The 21274-nt window shown below is 48.9% G+C and overlaps 1 protein-coding gene and 1 non-coding gene across 3 annotated transcripts in view; both read right to left on the bottom strand.

Annotated features, from left to right (window-relative positions):
* ZNF407 (zinc finger protein 407) overlaps positions 1-21274 on the bottom strand; it is a 413239-nt gene that overhangs the window by 31246 nt on the left and 360719 nt on the right. The gene's annotated exons all lie outside the window — the stretch shown is intronic.
* On the bottom strand, positions 11288-11363 carry TRNAA-CGC (transfer RNA alanine (anticodon CGC)). Its single transcript has one exon. It is a non-coding gene; the product is annotated as a tRNA-Ala (tRNA).

The following is a 21274-nucleotide window of genomic DNA, read 5'->3' on the forward strand; positions in this document are numbered from 1 at the left end:
CTGTTTTCTTAAAAAAAAAAAAAAAAAGTTTGCATTTGTTTAATTACTAGCAGTAGTGACACCTCTCCAGAGGTTGGTTCCTAACTTCAGTTTCCTGTTCAATTACGAATCCGCCACCATTTCTACCTGCCTGTGAGTCCGCAGTGTTTTTCCTATTGACTTGTTTGAGCTCCTTATATAAACAAGATACATAAAACTTACATGTGTTATTTGATGAAGAAATATTGTCTCGGTCTTCTAGCTACCTTTTTATATTTAAAACTTTGGACATCGTATAGCTAAATCTACCACTCTATTCCTTTGTTACTTCTCTTATTTGTTAAAATTCTGGGAAAGTTTTCTTATCAGGGTTTTCATTTCTTTTCAATTATATTTCTATATAACCTTTTAATTTTTTATCTTTATATTTAGCTCCTCAGTGCATCAACATTCATCTTTGTGAACTGTACCCAATAAAAACTAAATGGATTACCTGCTATTCTGATACGTCTCGCACCATTTATTAGATATTAAATAATATATCCCTTCTACACTAGTTTGCAAGCCCTCTTTAAGAATGTCTACACACACACACAAATACATATATACATTATTTGCTTATATATAATAGATTTTGCTTTTCAGTCACCTATGTGAGTTCCTTCTTACACGTAGTTGGAGCTTTGGTATCAGAGGTACTCAGCTTTGAATCCTGGTGTTGTCATTTAACACATCATAGACGAGGCTCTTTTCTGATGTTAAAAGGGGATAGGATGGCCCTCCCAAGGTTGGCATGGGGATTAAATGAGGTGAAGTGTGCCAAGTCTCTGGGCCCAGTGTCTGGTGCTCAATAATGCCACGTCCATTGCTGTCTTCCATTGATGACACAATGTTTTAGTTAATATAACTGTGCATATGACTTTAGTTCCTCTCCTCACGGTTTATTAGGATTACACTATCAATTAGGAAGAACTATGGAACTATGGTCTCCCCATTGTGGAACACTGAACACCTTCTATACTTATCAATAAAAACGTATTCAAATATAGGCATTAACATTTTTAAGTGGGCATGAACAATGTCCTAGTATTTTTTGTTAGAATTTAAATGGGATTAACCTGCTATTATTTTTCTAATTTCTTTTAGAGACAATATAGAAAGGTTCTTCTTCTCTCTTTTTTTTTTTTTTTTTGATTAATCTTATGTCAGCCATTTTACTGAGCTATTAATGTCACAGTTTAAAAATTCTCACAGAACTTTCTAGGCATAAAAAAACCAACGAGCAAAGTGAGTCTCAAACTCTTCTATGAAGCAGAGTTATTGCAACTTGAACAAAAACTGTCCACCTTCCTTAGGCTGGCACATAGGATGTACATCTTCATTCTTAGAAACAGTAAGTACCCTCCTGCAGGATGACCAAGCCTCCTTCCAGCAGGTGCAGTCTGGGTGGAGTGACCGCAGCCATGTGATGGGCGCTCTGACTGGGCAGAGCTCTGAGGACTGCAAAGCCCTTCCCACACGTTTGCTGTTGGGTCAGCCTTGGTAACAGTCACAGTACATCCCTGCGTATTATTTTATCAAGATCTCAAACAGAACTGTTCATTCCCTTCTCTATATTGGAAACATAGCAGATGCTCAATAAATACCTGTGGAACAAATAGATACATGACAATTCCTACTGACTCTCAGTTTTCTATAAGGATTCCTGCTGAGTCCCCTAACTCTGTGGGTGAAACCCCTAACCCTCCCTCCCACTTGGCCTTCAGGGCTGCCAGCTACAAATGCTCTTGCCTGTCCACAGCTGTCCTGATGAGCTTTGATCAACTGCAGAGAGGTTAGTAATGGCGGTGACACTCAGGAAAAAATGCTAGGATGAAATTAAGTTGATGTCATTCCATCATGGAAAATTAGAGACAGAAGACAAAAAATGTAATTTCATTGTAACTTGACCAACAGAAAACTCAAAGGATAAAAATCACTCATCATTATAATACATAGATTTTGGTTGAACCTTAATTATCAATATGCCCTTATCCTAAAGTCCTTATCCTCGGTGGGACAGGTAGGACACGAAACAGTGCAACATTATTAATTGTATCGTGCCGTTAACCCTCACATGCCATGTGAGAAAAGTCTTTCCAAATACAAGTCAGGAGATCAGGTCAATATGGCGCTATTTGAGCAGCCTGCATCTGAAACACGCCCCTTCATAAGCTCCTCACGCAGCAGAAATACCGTCAGCGGCAGGAAGTGCCGCGGTGATTCTCATACTGAAATATCTTGATGCTACAACACAGCGTTTTGAGTTCACACGAACATGTGATTGTATTTAAGTGACTACCTGTAAGATGTTAGAAATTAATCCCAAATAGAGAAGTGAGACAATCTGGGTCCTAGGTATCCAGTTGGTGAACCGGGATAAAAGATAAAAGGTTTGGGTTCAGGGCACAGAGTCTGGCTCTCTACACCGAAGCAGATAAGCATTCACCACCCCTTTAACATTCACAGACACACGGTTCTAGCACGTGCTTACGTGGGATTTCTGGCACTACAAAAAAAATCACAAAATCCTAAAATTGGTTGATAATTATAATGATGGTTTAAATGTAGATCCCGTCCACTTTTATCCTGTTGTTTATTTTTAAGTGGACAAAAATAGCTTTTAAAAATACACATAGCCAAGACTATAGGTATATGATCTGCTTTATTTCTTGACAATAGACGCCACTGAAAGTTATAAAACTATAGCAACTGTTTTTCGTTTCTGTCTCCTTCGATTGCCCCGATAGCGGCAATGTCTGAAGAACTTCAAGATCCGTAAAGCCTGTCACATTACAGAAACATGTCTTCTTAAACCAAATGTGAAATTTCAGTAATTGAAATGATAAATCTGATGTTTTTGCCAGGTACTTTTGATGAGAACTACAGGAGTAAATTAGGACATATTCCGCACTGCTATATCATGGTAAAAGCCTTCCCATTACCTGTTGTCAGTCACCAGGGATGGGCAAATAACCGAGCTGTCAATCTCGCTAGAAAGCCCCAAGTTCTGTGAATGATCAATACAGAAAAAATATATAAACTCTTCATTATCTCCCCATAATTCTTTAGACAACTCTTGCTGTTTTCTTCCCCTGTACCGGAGCACATCTCATTTATTCAGAACTAGATTGGAGATCTTGGAATATTTCATTTTTTATTGCTTGTTATGTCACCTTGTTTTCAATGGTATATGAGTGTTCATTTCAATAAGCACAACAGCCGTCTATACCTTGGCTGCCGAGGGTAATTCTACATACAATACGGGGTTTAATTAAATTACTAATAACTGTTACCTCCACTTCCTTATTGATTTTTCGGCTATATTTATTGCCTTATATATCTACTTTAAAGTCTCTTCTTTAGCATTTCTTCAGATCACACAAAAGTATTCTGGAAGTTATACCCCTTTCACATTATTGCCAACTAACAACAAAAGCAAAAGCCAAACATTAGTATTCTCTCCCAAATTGGCTTGCTTACACGATATCTATGGGGAAAGAATAGATAATCTACTGCTCCAATTAACACAGTTAATCTTTCCAGCCTCCACCAGGTACCACTGGAGAAGGTCTGTCTAGTTCTCGGGACTAGGGGACAGGATGTGTGTTTCTTGAATGACTTTAACACTTCAACTCCCTGGTGTGGGACCGCTACTGCTGCTGGGGCAGAGAGACAACATTGCAATACGGATAAGTTAGTTTTAAGAGTTGTACTTTCAGCGAGGAAAGAGAGTGAAAGTGCTTGATATGCCAATGAAAGAAATTAATGAAAACAAGGTAACTCATGTCCCTTACCCTCAATACATTCAACTTCATTTATCACGCATTTCATTTTGGTTGATGGTTTAAAAATAATCAAAAGGAATAAGAACCTGACCACTTAAAAGGATACGTGGTGAGATTAGAGAAATCATTAGTCTGGAATGAAAGGCCTGGTTTGGGTAAACAAGCGCAATTGTGTGCACTTTATTAAAAGCAAAGTCAGAGTCGGGCGGAGGAAGACACGAAGGCAAAAGAGAAAGGAGGAGAGGGCCTGACCTTCAAGAAGGGGTGGACATGACTCAGGCTGGAAGGTGGAGATGGGGAGTCTGGCTCAGCCAGTCCTGGAGTAGAAACAGCTCCTCCTTAATCAGAAAGGGAAAAACCTGACACGGGTGTGTCGAAACTCGCTCTGTCCTGGACGCCCCCCCTCTCCACTGCGCCAGGCCAGGCGACCCACACCAGCGCCACCATTCATCTGGCGGCTGCCACACCAAGTTCAGGGCATCTTCTTAGAAAATAGAACAGCTTCCGTAGGGTCTCACCTTCGGTCTGAAGGCTTCTTGGCAACAGAAACTGCGAGGAGAGTTCACATGTCCTCCGGGACACGAGCTAGAAAACAGCGGTCCATGTGCAGCGGTGCTGGGCCTAAACGGGCCAAGCCTGTGTTCCAGATAGCATTCACAGGCAGGTGTGACGGCAACATCAGGAACCCCGCCGGCGAGAAGACCGGACAAAGGGAACACAGCTCAGTTCACCCTGACAAACTACATGCCCTTCGGAAAAGTTTCATCAGAGTTTCCTGGGGGTGCCCTGGTGGTCCTGCAGTCTGTCCCCCCACCACGGGGACCTAAATGACCCAGCTGCACCTGTCAGACAGGACACCAGCGCTCCCTCGGGAGCACACATCTCCCTGACAGTGTGCTTCTGCGTCCACCTTGCTTCACGGCAAAAACCCAGGACACTTCTGCCGGCTTTTGTCTCGAAACGAAGCCACGTTTTTCTCTCCACACAAAGCCTTTGAGTGGCTCTTCACTGGAGAGGACAGAGGGGGGAGGACGGGGCGTGCTCCGGGTGGGGAGGGTCCCTTTCTCCACCACCACGAGAATGTGTCATTAAAAGTGCAAAGAGAGAAACGACTGCTCTGTCACTTAACAAAAACAGACCTCCAGTCCCTGCTGTGGAACGTCCCATCTCTGCTGAGAGGGAGAAAAACAGGGCCCTCCCAGACCTTCAATGCACATACATAGAACCCCCCCAGACTGCCCATCGGTCACGGTGCCCGTTTCTTTCTAATCACACTCACTGTATTTCACGACTCCCACGGAGGCGACTGAGCACAGCAGAGTGACTGGGTGTTCAGTACAGGCTCGCTACACACAACAGTGACTGTTCTGTCACAGGCCTACTACACAGAGCAGAGGGACTGTGTGTTCTGTCACAGGCTCGCTACACACAGCAGAGTGACTGTGTGTTCTGTCACAGGCTGGCTACACACAGCAGAGTGACTGTGTGTTCCGTCACAGGTCCGCTCCACACAGCAGAGTGACTGTGTGTTCCGTCACAGGCTGGCTACACACAGCAGAGTGACTGTGTGTTCCGTCACAGGCTGACTACACACAGCAGAGTGACTGTGTGTTCCGTCACAGGCTGACTACACACAGCAGAGTGACTGTGTGTTCCGTCACAGGCTGACTACACACAGCAGAGTGACTGTGTGTTCCGTCACAGGTCCGCTCCACACAGCAGAGTGACTGTGTGTTCCGTCACAGGCTGGCTACACACAGCAGAGTGACTGTGTGTTCCGTCACAGGCTGGCTACACACAGCAGAGTGACTGTGTGTTCCGTCACAGGCTGACTACACACAGCAGAGTGACTGTGTGTTCCGTCACAGGCTGGCTACACACAGCAGAGTGACTGTGTGTTCCGTCACAGGCTCGTTCCACACAGCAGAGTGACTGTGTGTTCCGTCACAGGCTCGTTCCACACAGCAGAGTGACTGTGTGTTCCATCACAGGCTAACTACACACAGCAGAGTGACTGTGTGTTCCGTCACAAGCTAACTACACACAGCAGAGTGACTGTGTGTTCCATCACAGGTCCGCTCCACACAGCAGAGTGACTGTGTGTTCCGTCACAGGCTGACTACACACAGCAGAGTGACTGTGTGTTCCGTCACAAGCTAACTACACACAGGAGAGTGACTGTGTGTTCCGTCACAGGCTGGCTACACACAGCAGAGTGACTGTGTGTTCCGTCACAGGCTAACTACACACAGCAGAGTGACTGTGTGTTCCATCACAGGCTGGCTACACACAGCAGAGTGACTGTGTGTTCCATCACAGGTCCGCTCCACACAGCAGAGTGACTGTGTGTTCCGTCACAGGCTGACTACACACAGCAGAGTGACTGTGTGTTCCGTCACAGGCTCGTTCCACACAGCAGAGTGACTGTATGTTCCGTCACAGGCTCGTTCCACACAGCAGAGTGACTGTGTGTTCCATCACAGGCTAACTACACACAGCAGAGTGACTGTGTGTTCCGTCACAAGCTAACTACACACAGGAGAGTGACTGTGTGTTCCATCACAGGCTGACTACACACAGCAGAGTGACTGTGTGTTCCATCACAGGCTGGCTACACACAGCAGAGTGACTGTGTGTTCCATCACAGGTCCGCTCCACACAGCAGAGTGACTGTGTGTTCCGTCACAGGCTCGTTCCACACAGCAGAGTGACTGTGTGTTCCGTCACAGGCTCATTCCACACAGCAGAGTGACTGTGTGTTCCATCACAAGCTAACTACACACAGGAGAGTGACTGTGTGTTCCATCACAGGCTGGCTACACACAGCAGAGTGACTGTGTTCCATCACAGGCTGGCTACACACAGCAGAGTGACTGTGTGTTCCATCACAGGTCCGCTCCACACAGCAGAGTGACTGTGTGTTCCGTCACAGGCTGACTACACACAGCAGAGTGACTGTGTGTTCCGTCACAGGCTCGTTCCACACAGCAGAGTGACTGTGTGTTCCGTCACAGGCTCGTTCCACAGAGCAGAGTGACTGTGTGTTCCGTCACAGGCTCGTTCCACAGAGCAGAGTGACTGTGTGTTCCATCACAGGCTAACTACACACAGCAGAGTGACTGTGTGTTCCGTCACAAGCTAACTACACACAGGAGAGTGACTGTGTGTTCCATCACAGGCTGGCTACACACAGCAGAGTGACTGTGTGTTCCATCACAGGCTGGCTACACACAGCAGAGTGACTGTGTGTTCCATCACAGGTCCGCTCCACACAGCAGAGTGACTGTGTGTTCCGTCACAGGCTCGTTCCACACAGCAGAGTGACTGTGTGTTCCGTCACAGGCTCGTTCCACACAGCAGAGTGACTGTGTGTTCCATCACAGGCTGGCTACACACAGCAGAGTGACTGTGTGTTCCATCACAGGTCCGCTCCACACAGCAGAGTGACTGTGTGTTCCGTCACAGGCTCGTTCCACACAGCAGAGTGACTGTGTGTTCCGTCACAGGCTCGTTCCACACAGCAGAGTGACTGTGTGTTCCATCACAGGCTAACTACACACAGCAGAGTGACTGTGTGTTCCGTCACAAGCTAACTACACACAGGAGAGTGACTGTGTGTTCCATCACAGGCTGGCTACACACAGCAGAGTGACTGTGTGTTCCATCACAGGCTGGCTACACACAGCAGAGTGACTGTGTGTTCCATCACAGGTCCGCTCCACACAGCAGAGTGACTGTGTGTTCCGTCACAGGCTCGTTCCACACAGCAGAGTGACTGTGTGTTCCGTCACAGGCTCGTTCCACACAGCAGAGTGACTGTGTGTTCCATCACAAGCTAACTACACACAGGAGAGTGACTGTGTGTTCCATCACATGCTGGCTACACACAGCAGAGTGACTGTGTGTTCCGTCACAAGCTAACTACACACAGGAGAGTGACTGTGTGTTCCATCACAGGCTGGCTACACACAGCAGAGTGACTGTGTGTTCCATCACAGGTCCGCTCCACACAGCAGAGTGACTGTGTGTTCCATCACAGGTCCGCTCCACACAGCAGAGTGACTGTGTGTTCCGTCCCAGGCTGACTACACACAGCAGAGTGACTGTGTGTTCCGTCCCAGGCTGACTACACACAGCAGAGTGACTGTGTGTTCCGTCACAAGCTAACTACACACAGGAGAGTGACTGTGTGTTCCATCACAGGCTGGCTACACACAGCAGAGTGACTGTGTGTTCCATCACAGGTCCGCTCCACACAGCAGAGTGACTGTGTGTTCCGTCACAGGCTGACTACACACAGCAGAGTGACTGTGTGTTCCGTCACAGGCTGGCTACACACAGCAGAGTGACTGTGTGTTCCGTTACAGGCTGACTACACACAGCAGAGTGACTGTGTGTTCCATCATAGGCTCACTACACACCGCACACACTCCAGGGAAGAGCTTCCAACCCTGGCCCCCAAGTGCGGTCATCCCCCCCCCACCTAACCTCGGCCATGCTGGTCAACGACCACCGGCCGACTGTACTCCGGCTTTTCCGGGAGGCACTAACACCCGAACCCCTTCTGTGATTATATTATGGATATCCAGTTCACCTGGATATACAAACACACAAATGAGCAACCCCCCCATGGAGCTGGTCACTGAATCAAGCACGTTTCTGAAGTGAAAACAGGGTTTATGTCAACAAACAAAAGAAGCCACTCACACAATACTGAGGCATGCCACCCCCTGTGCTGTCAGGTTAACATCACCAGACCAAACCAAACTGCAGCACAGCAGTCACAGCAACACCCAGACTGGCTTCTTCCTTCTTGCTGGACCGCGAGGTTTTCAGTCAAATTCTATCCACCGAAGTGCAGGCTCAGCTGAGCTCAGGGGACCTGCTACCAGCCTTCCTACCAGCACTAATCTAACTCAGGTTTCTAATTTGGGAAAAACACTTCTATTGAAGTCACTGCTATGAGCAAAGGGGAGTAAAACCAGGAAACAAAATGTTAAAGGTTAAAATGATTACAAATCATTTAAGCACCCCCCCCCCAACCTGCTAGTTCACCCCACTGGCTCTGACTGTGTCTTAAAGCGCACTGATGTTCACTGTAGCAAACACACAGCCATGGGCACATGGGCCTCAGCACAGGTGTCCGGAGACTCTGAGCAGATGCAGCGACACTACCTTCTACACTGTGAGAACTCACCTGCTGCAGCAAGCAGCTGTCATGGAGTGTCAGTTCCACGTTAACGTTTAAATATGTCAATAATCAGTTGGAAATTTGTGCAGGTTTAAAAAAGGGTTTTAATGTGTCACACAATATATATTCATACACAAAATATGAATTTAAATTCCATTATTCTCAATGAATATTTATGCAAATTTTACTGGGCTACTAAAATATCCAAGGGAAAAAGAAATCAGTTTGTCACAGGGCAAAATGTACACAGGAAATATTCCAGACAAATATACCATATTTGCCCCATAATTTATCATTTTCCCTTGTAAGCCTTTTTTTTTTTTTTTTTTTTGTATTTTTCTGAATTTGGAAACGGGGAGGCAGTCAGACAGACTCCCCGCATGTGCCCGACCGGGATCCGCCCGGCACGCCCACCAGGGGGCGATGCTCTGCCCATCTGGGGCTTCGCTCTGCCGCAATCAGAGCCATTATAGCGCCTGGGGCAGAGGCCATAGAGCCATCCTCAGTGCCCGGGCCATCTTTGCTCCAATGGAGCCTCGGCTGCAGGAGGGGAAGAGAGAGACAGAGAGGAAGGAGAGGGGGAGAGGTGGAGAAGCAGATGGGCACTTCTCCTGTGTGCCCTGGCTGGGAATCAAACCCGGGACTCCTTCACGCCAGGCCGACACTCTACCACTGAGGCAACCGGCCAGGGCCACTTGTAAGCTTTTTAAAGAGGAATTATGATGCAAGTTTAATATCCACTTGGTTTCTAAGAATGGTATTATTTAAGTAGATTCTATTTGACATTTTAAAACTACCAAGACCAAAAAATGCAATATTTATCCTCTCATTCAACAAAAATGTATTAAATATGGATTGCAAGTATTTTCTGACTTTGGAAAAAAAAATTTAAATGGATCAGTAGTTTCTTACTATCCATTTCTCTCCATCGCTAGAGTCATGGTATTTGTAAGCAAAAATTTTTTTCCATGTGCAGTCAGACTTAGCAGAACACTGTCTGTGGTGGCCATGAAGCGGGACCCTCCAGATGTTCACGGACAAGGGAGGCCGTGTCCACACTCTTAGACGCTGTGCGCTTCCTCGTGTGAGCAATGACACTGAATTGAGTGTCGTTGTTAGGACTTGGGTTCTGGACTCTGACCCCACAGGTTTAAGTCCAGGCCCCACAACTTGTCCCTGGAACAAGTTACTTCAAATGACCTGTGTCTGGGCTTGCTTTCCTGTGAGACAGGACAGTACAACTTTTATAGGAGTGACCGTGACTGGCAAATGCTCTGATCATGTGACACACGTACCACAGTGCCCAGCACAGATAGTGTTTAACAACCACTAGCTCTTCCTCTAGCTTGTCATTGCCACACAATGACTTATTTCTCTCCAGGACCCACTCTCATAAACAATACATCAATGTTTTATCAACACGTGACCAGGAACTGACCCATCAACAAACAAGGTGGTACACGGTTTCATTCCCCTCCAGGCATTTACACTTAAAAATAAGTTTGTTAGCAAACACGAATCCGCAAGTAGCAAAATACACAGGACTAATGCATTTGAACTGGGCAATTTCTATTTCCCTCTGTCAGCTATGTGCTTGACCTACTGCCAGTGGGGACAATGTGGGGGACAGCCTGTGAGGGGGAGTCAGCTGGTTAACGGGACTCTGGGGACTGGGGCTTGATATCAGAAAAACAGGCAAAAGTAAATGGCCATTCTACGTATCAATAAAAATGATATATAAATTACAACTGAAAAATTCTGCACATAACTGCTACAAAAATATTAATTATACAGCACAGGAAAACAATTGGTTCAAGGGCTGAACACGGGAGTAACTAGTGAGAAACAATGTTTCTATAAAGAAAATTTTAAAACGATAAAGATGACAATGTGCTTCAAGTGCACTCTGGGAAGAATGTAATAAACAAGGGTGTGCTCTATATTAACAAAGACTTTATTTTTTATTTATTTATTTATTTTTTTTCATTTTTCTGAAGCTGGAAACAGGGAGAGACAGTCAGACAGACTCCCGCATGAGACCGACCGGGATCCACCCGGCACGCCCACCAGGGGCGGTGCTCTGCCCCCCAGGGGGCGATGCTCTGCCCATCCTGGGCGTCGCCATATTGCGACCAGAGCCACTCTAGCGCCTGAGGCAGAGGCCACAGAGCCATGCCCAGCGCCCGGGCCATCTTTGCTCCAATGGAGCCTTGGCTGCGGGAGGGGAAGAGAGAGACAGAGAGGAAAGCGCGGCGGAGGGGTGGAGAAGCAAATGGGCGCTTCTCCTGTGTGCCCTGGCCGGGAATCGAACCCGGGTCCTCCGCACGCGAGGCCGACGCTCTACCGCTGAGCCAACCGGCCAGGGCAACAAAGACTTTAAATGCAGAAACTAGACTGTGTCCCGTCCCGACACAAGAGAGGAGGGTGCGTGTCTGGAGCAGAGCAAGGAACATGGAGAGGAAATAAAACCCCGTGGGCATGAACACGAGATAAAGGGGCCACTTGACACCAATGAGGCAAAGTGTGGATTATTCAATAAATATTGAGAAATAACCATGGGAGGGGGAGTTAGATCTTATGTCAGTATTTATTCTGAAATACGTTCCAAATGGATTAAAGATTTAGATTTTATAGGAAGTAAAATGACAAAAATAGTTCCATATAAATCTGATGATTTTTGTTCCATTTCTTTAAAAAATGACATTGAAATTTTGATGGGAATTGCATTAAATTTGTATCATATATCGCTTTGGGTAATATAGTCATTTTGACTATATTTATTCTTCCTATCCAGGAACAAGGAATATCTTTCCATTTCATTATATCTTTTTCGATTTCCCTTAACAATGCTTTGTAGTTTTCATTATATAAGTCCTTTACATTCTTTGTTATGTTTATTCCTAGGTATTTCTTTTTTTGTTGTTGCAAACATGAAGGGGATTATTTTCATTGTTCACAGTGACCAAGACATGGAAACAACCAAAAAGCCCTTCAATAGATGATTGGATAAAAAAGCTTTGGTACATATATACTATGTAATACTACTCAGCCATAAGAAATGATGACATCAGATCATTTACAACAACATGAATGGATTTTGATAACATTATACTGAGTGAAATAAGTAAATCAGAAAAAACTAAGAACTATATGATTCCATGCATAGGTGGGACATAAAAATGAGACTCAGAGACATGGACAAGAGTGTGGTGGTTACTGGGGGGAGGAGGGAGGAAAGAGTGGGGGGAAGGAAAGAGAGGGAGGGGGAGGAAGGGGGAAGGGAGGGGCACAAAGAAAATCAGATAGAAGGTGACAGGAGACAATTTGACTTTGGGTGATGGGTGTGCAACATAATCAAATGTCAAAGTAACCTGGAGATGTTTTCTCTGAACATATGTACCCTGATTTATCAATGTCACTCCATTTAAATTAATTTTTAAAAATGAAAAAAAATAAATGACAAAAATACCAGAAGGTAGTAGAAATGTTCCCATAAGCCTGAGGTACAAAGATAGGATACTAAAGCCAGAATTCACAGACATATATTTATCCTCAAAACAAATCAGTAAGTAAAGTTAAAAGATAAACAAGAATTTCACAAAGTAGAAGATACAAATGTATAACTACAGTCTGGGGCAAAAGAGGTTTACAGTTGTTCGTATGGAAAATAATACAATAATTAATAAATAATAAAAGAATAAACCCTTCTGCATACTCACCGCTGTCAACCTGCTGCCCACCCACACAAGAATGTTCCGTCTCACTATTAACCGCTCGGAAGGGCTTCGCTAACACTGGCGATGCTGCCACCACGGGAAATGCACAGACAGAGGCAAGCAGCCACAGAAGAGCGTGCTCCCGGATGGCCAGTGAGCGTGGGCACAGTGCACGGAGTCGCTCAGGGGTCTTGCGTAATAGACCCTGTGCCAGAGGCCTGTGGCAGCGGGAACGAGTCACTTCTGCAGGCTATGCAACCTGCTGTGCTAGATGGGGAGCCTGGGGAAGGTCTCCTCCTCAGGAAGCTCTTCCTGAGCACGGGCACCGTGTCCTGGTGCAGCATAGCCCCCTGCACCACTGTGAGAACAGAGGTACCCATAATATGACAGGTGTCTGTGGCTCCACTGCCCCTGAGGTCTAGGGACACACTGCTGTTTCTTGCACCATGCTTATCGTGTGGGCACATGGTTAGCGCCCCAGGGGCACAGGGTTGGAGCCACACGGGCACATTGTTGGAACCACTAGGCACACGGTTGGAGCCACAGGGCACAGGGTTGGAGCTGTGTGGGCACAGGGTCATGGGCACAGGGTCAGAACCCTGTGGCCACAGGGTCAAAGCCATGTGGGCACAGGGTCGTGGGCACAGGATCAGAGCCGCACATGCACAGGGTTGTGGGCACAGGGTCAGAGCCGCGTGGGCACAAGGTTGGAGCCACACGGGTACAGAGTTGGAGCCCCATGAGCACACAGTAGATGTCTGCTGCATCTCTAGTAACTTGAGAAGAGGTGGTCAACAGTCTCCAGGGGGCTTGCACTGCCCACAGTCATGTCCTTGGCATGGCAGGCAGTGACCTTGACTATTTGTTTCCAATAGGTCCAGTCTCTTCGCTAGCCATACCCAAGGACCGGCGACACTTACTTCACCCCCATTGGCACCAAGCACGGCCATGACTACACCTCCTGCTGAGACTGCCTGTCCTCTGCCTTGTACCAACACCTTCCCTCCCATGCTCCCCTGTCTACCGCACGGCCAGCCCGCAGCTGCCCACGGGCTGAAGCATGTCCAGCGCCACCCGTTTGGCTCTGCCCTCCGTGTGTGTCACCATGAGAGCACGGTCACCCACAGCGGACCCCCTCCGCGCCCACACTGAGGGGTCCGGGAAGGCAGCGGCTGCTGTGTCTGGAGTTACAGCTCAGACACAGGGCAGTCAGGCAGAAACTATCCGTTAGTATCACTGAAAAATCATTCGGGTACTTGCTTTAACAAACTGGGAACCACAGCGATGAAACATTTATAGGAAAACTGTGTAACATTTTGCATTCAGACCTCACCTGAGAGAAACTCTGGGGGCTGTGCATTTGCAGGCTCTGCGGTAAGGAAAGTGGGCGCATGTTTTGTGACTGAGGTTTCCCACACGGAGGTAGGTAGACCTGAGGAGAGGAGGAGCAGAAGGTGTAGGGGACAGGGGGTGTCCCCACCCTGGGAGAGAGGTCAGCCCCAGCGGCAACGCTGTCCATGCTCTGCCTGCTGTCTGGCAGCCAGACAGGTGCCGCCAACATGCACACGTTGCCACATGCACGGTAACATGTCTAAGGTACCCACTAAAATAACAAAAAAAAGGAATGCATACATGGAAAGCGCAGAGTGAGGGAAAATCCCTTTAAATCTCAGAGGACACAAGAAAGCACGGGAGAAACCCAGAACAGACATGAGAACTAGAAATCCAAACTAAAATGGCAGAACTTACTGAGCAAACACTGCTGCACTGGTTCACGTGCTGCAGAACCAGGCGGGGTCGTGGAACAGCAGGCAGAGCCACACGCACACACTGAGCTGCACGCAGCTGTCGACAGGAAAAGCTGAACAGAAGAAGGTGCCGGGTGAATGCTGAGCCCACCTGAGGAGGAGCCCTTGTGGGAGGCAGAGGAGACCTTCAGGCAAAAACATGCCAGGCAACGCTCGCTACATGTCGACAAAAGTTCAATTTACCAGGAACATAGAAGAATTCTAAATGTGGCTCCAGCTAACAACAAGCATGAAAATACAAGAAGTAGAGAAAAAAAGAAGAAATCAAATCCATAATTTAAGTGAAAACATCAACACCCCCTCTCAGTATTCGGTAAACAAATGGGTAAGGATGTAGGTTGTGGAAAGCTCACAATAAGCTTACTCTAATCAACCCCCATAGAACACAGTACCAAAATAGGTAAATATGGTCTCTTTGCTCACATGGAACGTTTATAAAAATGTCCCTTCACTACACCAAAGGCAAGCTTTAACAAACTGCACAGAATTGGCTCATTTAGATTGTAGCCTCCAACCACAGTGTGATCGAATTAATCATAAAGCAGGAAAATAAAATGACCCACAAACATCAGGAAGTGCAAGAGCAAGTTAAAATAACCCAAGATTAAAGAATAAATCAAAAAAAGAAATCGAAAATATACTGAACTGAGATATTTAAAAAATTCTAGATCAAACTTGTAAGGTGCAGCCAAGGCATCACTTAGAGGGAAACTCAGGCCCTTTCATATCTGTGCCTCTACAGAAGAGAAATCAGAGGAGTGATGTAGCATCTGACTTAAGAAATAAAAAAGGACAAAAGGAAACAAACAAACAAAAAGAATAGTAGGGACCGTGAATGATGCTCAAAGCTATTGTTTCAAAATTAACAAACCACTCTCAAGAAGACAGAAGGATGGCGCAGAGGGATGAAAAGGGACAGAGAGCACCCTGGCTCAGAGGACAGGCCTCACCTAAGATGGCGCCCTAGAACCCACATGCCACTCAGCGCATGCCACCAACGCAGCTTCCTGGTGGGATCCCAGACTCTGTTTTAATAGAGACTTGACAAATGGAAATTCTTTTAAAAAGTCAGTGCTATCTTCTAATGCAGAATCAAATGCTTATGGATTCACCGTTCCCTTTCTCAAATATACTTTCCCAAGTCAGAGGCACACACACCCTCAGGTATCCCTGAGCTGGTCACCTCGTGCATACGCTGGACAGTGTCACAGGACCATGGGGACAGTGCTGCCTAAAGTTCCCTACCTAGTGAAGAACACTCACTTACCCAGAATGTTCGCAATTGATGAGCAATATTAAGTATAATTTGTAAAAAAAAAAAAAAAAAAAAAAAATTAAAGGAACTTATTTTAAAGTTTTAGTTTAAGGAGGCAAGAGTTTAAATGCAGAATTATGTTTTTGGATCAGAAGTGTGAATGCACAATTACATTCAAATAAGTGAATGGCTATGATAACCACACACACACACACACACACACACAATAAGGCGATCTATGCTCAAGGTTTTTAATCTCATTAGTAAAAATAAATATTCCAAATAGCTTATCACTTTGTAAAATACATCCCAAGGAAAATAACTAAAACTACCCATCATGAAAATATGCCAGCTAAGTCTGGGACAGGCTCTGGGCTGCACTGGCGTGTTCAACATAAAACCTGATACAAACAAGAGATGTTGGGGGGGACAAAAAGAGGTCAAGTTCTTTTGTTTTAAGAGACCAGAAATGCAACAGAAACCAAATATAATAAAAAATGAAAATTCAGGTACAGGAATTATGCATTTCACACTGAATAATTATTTCTGTGCTGCCTGTAAATCCTCCCTGGTAAGCTCCGCATCTAAAGCTCACCGAACTGCCAAGGGGTAAACTCAGCCCCATCCATCAACCGCCACTTGACAAATACATTCCATAATAGAAGTTTATTTTTATGGGAGGCTGAATCAAGGACTTTCCCATGCATACAAAAACTTGTCAAAATTATTTATGAGTCTTGCTGAGACACACAATATGTCATATCAAACTCCTACTTTCCTCCCGAGCTCAGACTGTCAATATCACCGCTATCAATAAGTCCGGCCGGCTGGTAGCGGCCCGGGGGCGAGGTCACTGTCTCCCTGCCAGGCCAGAAGTGCCTCTGGCCGCATGCACTGGAGGGGAGGCCTGTCACCACCTCCATGAGGTATCCTTCAGGCAGGCGCTCGGGACGGCACCCAGAGACTCTGCTGCATAGAGCAAAATGGAAACACATGCTTGAACACTCACAGCCAATGAGGGTGCAAGAACAACAGAAATAACGGCAGATAGCCCATCTTCCATTCTGCACATGGAATATCAGTTAAAACTGATGAGACAAGCACAGGGACACCGTGACAGCTCCCGTCCGTCAGCACATCCGTCTGTGAGGCTGCTTCCGAGCTGTGAGGTTGGTGGTGTGCTCGGGTGCAGAGCCAGGCAGGAAGCATGTGGGCCGTTTTATTTCACGAGCCATGAGTCAGGCCTTTCACTGCTGACTTGTCACTGTCCCCAACCCAAGCGCTCACTGAAACTAACAGAACATGGAGATTGATCCCGGAGAGGGTTCCAGCAAGCGGAGAATGTGTTTCTGCTTTCCGGCGCCAGGGGACAAAGACACCACATTCTCCGCAGGTGGCCTGGGAACCAGTCAGACACAGCGAGAGGGCACGGGTGCCACAGTGTTCCACTGCAGAGCAGGGCGTAGCGGGAACGGCCAGGGAGCCCAGAGCCGACCATGAGCCCGACGGCCAGACCAGCAGCACATGGGGGGGAGGGCCCAGGGGCTGGGCAGTGTGAAAAGGGGCTGTGTTTCTCAACACGGGGGAATGCAGCCCTGCAGTCCAATGCTCGGCTCGTGCTGCCCACGTGGGCTGGGGAGGTGAGCACCGCCAGGAACCCCGTCCAGGCACCGCTGCTGCGGCCAGCTCAGCTGCCCCCTGGGACACTCTGTCCAGGGGCCTGGTCTCAGGTCAGACGACCGGTCACGTGAACCCGTGCCCACCTCACATGCTAACAGACGGTATCCACATGTGACCACAGAATAATGCACAGTGCGGGAAACAGCGTCGGCCCCTGGGCTGAGCAGCCAGTTGGGCCGCGCGTCACCCTGTGACGCTGGGAACGTGTGAGGTCGCTCCTGAAGGTGACTTACCGTCACTGCTTCTGGTGTACAAAATGAACTTTTAACTTGGTTTCCCAGAATGCCTAGATTTAATACTTCAAAAAAAAGGTAGAGTGACAGACATCGACCTTTTTCTGCAGAAACATGGCAAAGAACACCAGCAAGGGGACACAGGGGACAGGACTCCCTTAAAGCAAGTCCCTTCTCTGGCCTCCCCGGCCTCTGTGAGTGAAGTCAGCACAGCACACGGGCCCCTGCAAGGCCCCACGAGCCTGCCCAAGTGCTGCACGCAGTTCTGTCCGTTCACCACGTAAGACAGGCCCCTGGAAGGAAAGAGGCAGTGGAGCCACAGCGTGACTTCCACGTGTGGCCCGGAGCTGTCCAGCAGGCTGAGTCCCTGGGGTGCATCCTGGGTGCAGAGGGAGGGGCCCCAACCCGAGAAGCCAGGCTGAATCTGTGCTCGCCCGTCACTCACTGGCGGGGATGGCTCCTCCCTGTGCCCAGGACAGCAGCTACGCAGATGATTACTGCATGCAGCTGACATCCTCAGGAAAGCCAGACTTCTTTTCAAAAACACTGACTTGATGGTGCTGACCCAGGGCGCTACGTCTACCACTTTCAGATAAAACAAAACAGGCTGGAGGTTTTGTACAGGCCGGAGGTTTGGGTCCCCACACTGAGCATGAACTGCTGTGCTGATGTCAACAGATGAGGCTGAATCTCCCATCAACTGGAAGCCACGGATCTCTCTCTCCTCCATCTACAACACTTTCATGCATTCTTTCCTTTCTAAGGGAAGGGGTGCTGAGGCCAAGGGCTGGTGGGGAAGAGTCCAGGTCCCAGGCCTGTAGGTGACTGGGAGACACTAAATGCTCCCTGCTCCTTCCTCCTGCTTCTCGCCTCCTCCCAACACCAAGGGCCGCCCCAAGGCCCGTGGAGGGGCCCCGTGAGGGTGGGTGAAATGGGACAGGACAGGCACAAGGGGGGCCTGGGTGACTAGAACAATGGCATGCAAGCATTCTGAACTGGATGACTTACACTGGGGACAAAATACTGTGTTTGTTTGTTTGAGAGGTGGGCAGGCTGTGGGAGGCAGAAACAATGTTACGGGAAGAAGATACACCGAATCCAGTGTTGCAACTGAAACAACGTGCACACCTCCCCCTTCATAGTTGAGAGGGACAGGAAAGGCCAGCACTGTCACCTCCCTTCCTTAACTAGCGAGGTAGCTAAGCCCCAGCCTTCCCCATGTACAAACTGCACTGAACTCAGCGATTCCATCAGCGCAGTCAGTCGGAACGACCCGTCCATGGGACTGCAAGGCGCCCAGGGAAGGAACTCCAAGTGGACAGTCACAGTTCTCTTTCCCCTTCTTCCTCCCCAAGAGGCCATTCCCCCCAGCCACACACACTGGCAAACGCTTCTCTCTGCCCCTGGGCAGCCCTGTGAGGGATGCTGCAGGACGGGCAGTCACCCTGGAGCCCACAAAAGCCCCTGAGCGCAAGGCCCCTGCGAGGGCCGAATCCGATCATTCGCTGATTGTTGAGCTGGTGGAGCTCATGTCGCTGGTTATAAATTGATAATCTGAATTAATTCATTCAAGCCGAAGTTGACTGTGGAACTCCTGGAGTGCTTGTGCCCATGCTCCCCCCACTGCTCATGGAGTCCTCTGCGCCCTCATGCCCATGCTCCCCCCACTGCTCACGGAGTCCTCTGCGCCCTCACGCCCATGCTCCCCCCAACTGCTCACGGAGTCCTCTGCGCCCTCACGCCCATGCTCCCCCCACTGCTCACGGGGTCCTCTGCGCCCTCACGCCCATGCTCCCCCCACTGCTCACGGGGTCCTCTGCGCCCTCACGCCCATGCTCCCCCCAACTGCTCACGGAGTCCTCTGCGCCCTCACGCCCATGCTCCCCCCACTGCTTACGGGGTCCTCTGCGCCCTCACGCCCATGCTCCCCCCACTGCTCACGGGGTCCTCTGCACCCTCATGCCCATGCTCCCCCCACTGCTCACGGAGTCCTCTGCGCCCTCACGCCCATGCTCCCCCCACTGCTCACGGGGTCCTCTGCACCCTCATGCCCATGCTCCCCCCACTGCTCATGGAGTTCTCTGCGCCCTCACGCCCATGCTCCCCCCAACTGCTCACGGAGTCCTCTGCGCCCTCACGCCCATGCTCCCCCCACTGCTCACGGAGTCCTCTGCGCCCTCACGCCCATGCTCCCCCCAACTGCTCACGGAGTCCTCTGCGCCCTCACGCCCATGCTCCCCCCACTGCTCACGGGGTCCTCTGCGCCCTCACGCCCATGCTCCCCCCACTGCTCACGGGGTCCTCTGCACCCTCACGCCCATGCTCCCCCCAACTGCTCATGGAGTCCTCTGCACCCTCACGCCCATGCTCCCCCCAACTGCTCACGGGGTCCTCTGCGCCCTCACGCCCATGCTCCCCCCACTGCTCACGGGGTCCTCTGCACCCTCACGCCCATGCTCCCTCCACTGCTCACGGAGTCCTCTGCGCCCTCATGCCCATGCTCCCTCCACTGCTCACGGAGTCCTCTGCGCCCTCATGCCCATGCTCCCTCCACTGCTCAGGGAGTCCTCTGCACCCTCATGCCCATGCTCCCTCCACTGCTCACGGAGTCCTCTGCGCCCTCATGCCCATGCTCCCTCCACTGCTCACGGAGTCCTCTGCGCCCTCATGCCCATGCTCCCTCCACTGCTCACGGAGTCCTCTGCGCCCTCACGCCCATGCTCCCTCCACTGCTCACGGGGTCCTCTGCGCCCTCACGCCCATGCTCCCCCCACTGCTCATGGAGTCCTCTGCGCCCTCACGCCCATGCTCCCCCCAACTGCTCACGGGGTCCTCTGCACCCTCATGCCCATGCTCCCCCCAACTGCTCACGGAGTCCTCTGCACCCTCACGCCCATGCTCCCCCCACTGCTCACGGGGTCCTCTGCGCCCTCACGCCCATGCTCCCCCCACTGCTCACGGGGTCCTCTGCTGGAGTGCTTGTGCCCATGCTCCCTCCCACTGCTCACGGAGTCCTCTGCACCCTCATGCCCATGCTCCCCCCACTGCTCACGGGGTCCTCTGCTGGAGTGCTTGTGCCCATGCTCCCTCCCACTGCTCACGGAGTCCTCTGCACCCTCATGCCCATGCTCCCTCCACTGCTCACGGGGTCCTCTGCGCCCTCCTGCAGGTGGGGACAGCTGGGTCAGGTGACCTGCCAGCTCATTAGAGCCATTCCATGCCCCTTCTGGTAAATGATATTAAGTTGAAATGTCCTAATGTTGATTTTTTTTTTTAACTTTATGACAGAAATAACCTAATTTGTAACACAAAATAACAATCTCTTTGGATTACTTTGCCTTGTTAAAATATTTTATGCATTTTTCATTTACACAAAGGTAATGGAAAAACTACTTAAACTATTTGTTATTTAAGCCGCAAGAGGTATGTTACTGGAAGTCTGATTGTTACAAAAATGATTGTCTCTTCATAGTCTTTACTTTATATCTGTAATAAAAGGTGGACAATTCAATTCATCGGTTAGTAAATAAAGTAGGACGGCTCTTTCATTGTATTTTCTCTGCATTGCTAGAACTGAAATCAGAT

The sequence above is a fragment of the Saccopteryx bilineata genome, chromosome 11 (genome assembly GCF_036850765.1).
Source record: "Saccopteryx bilineata isolate mSacBil1 chromosome 11, mSacBil1_pri_phased_curated, whole genome shotgun sequence".
NCBI classification, from domain to species: Eukaryota; Metazoa; Chordata; class Mammalia; order Chiroptera; family Emballonuridae; genus Saccopteryx; species Saccopteryx bilineata.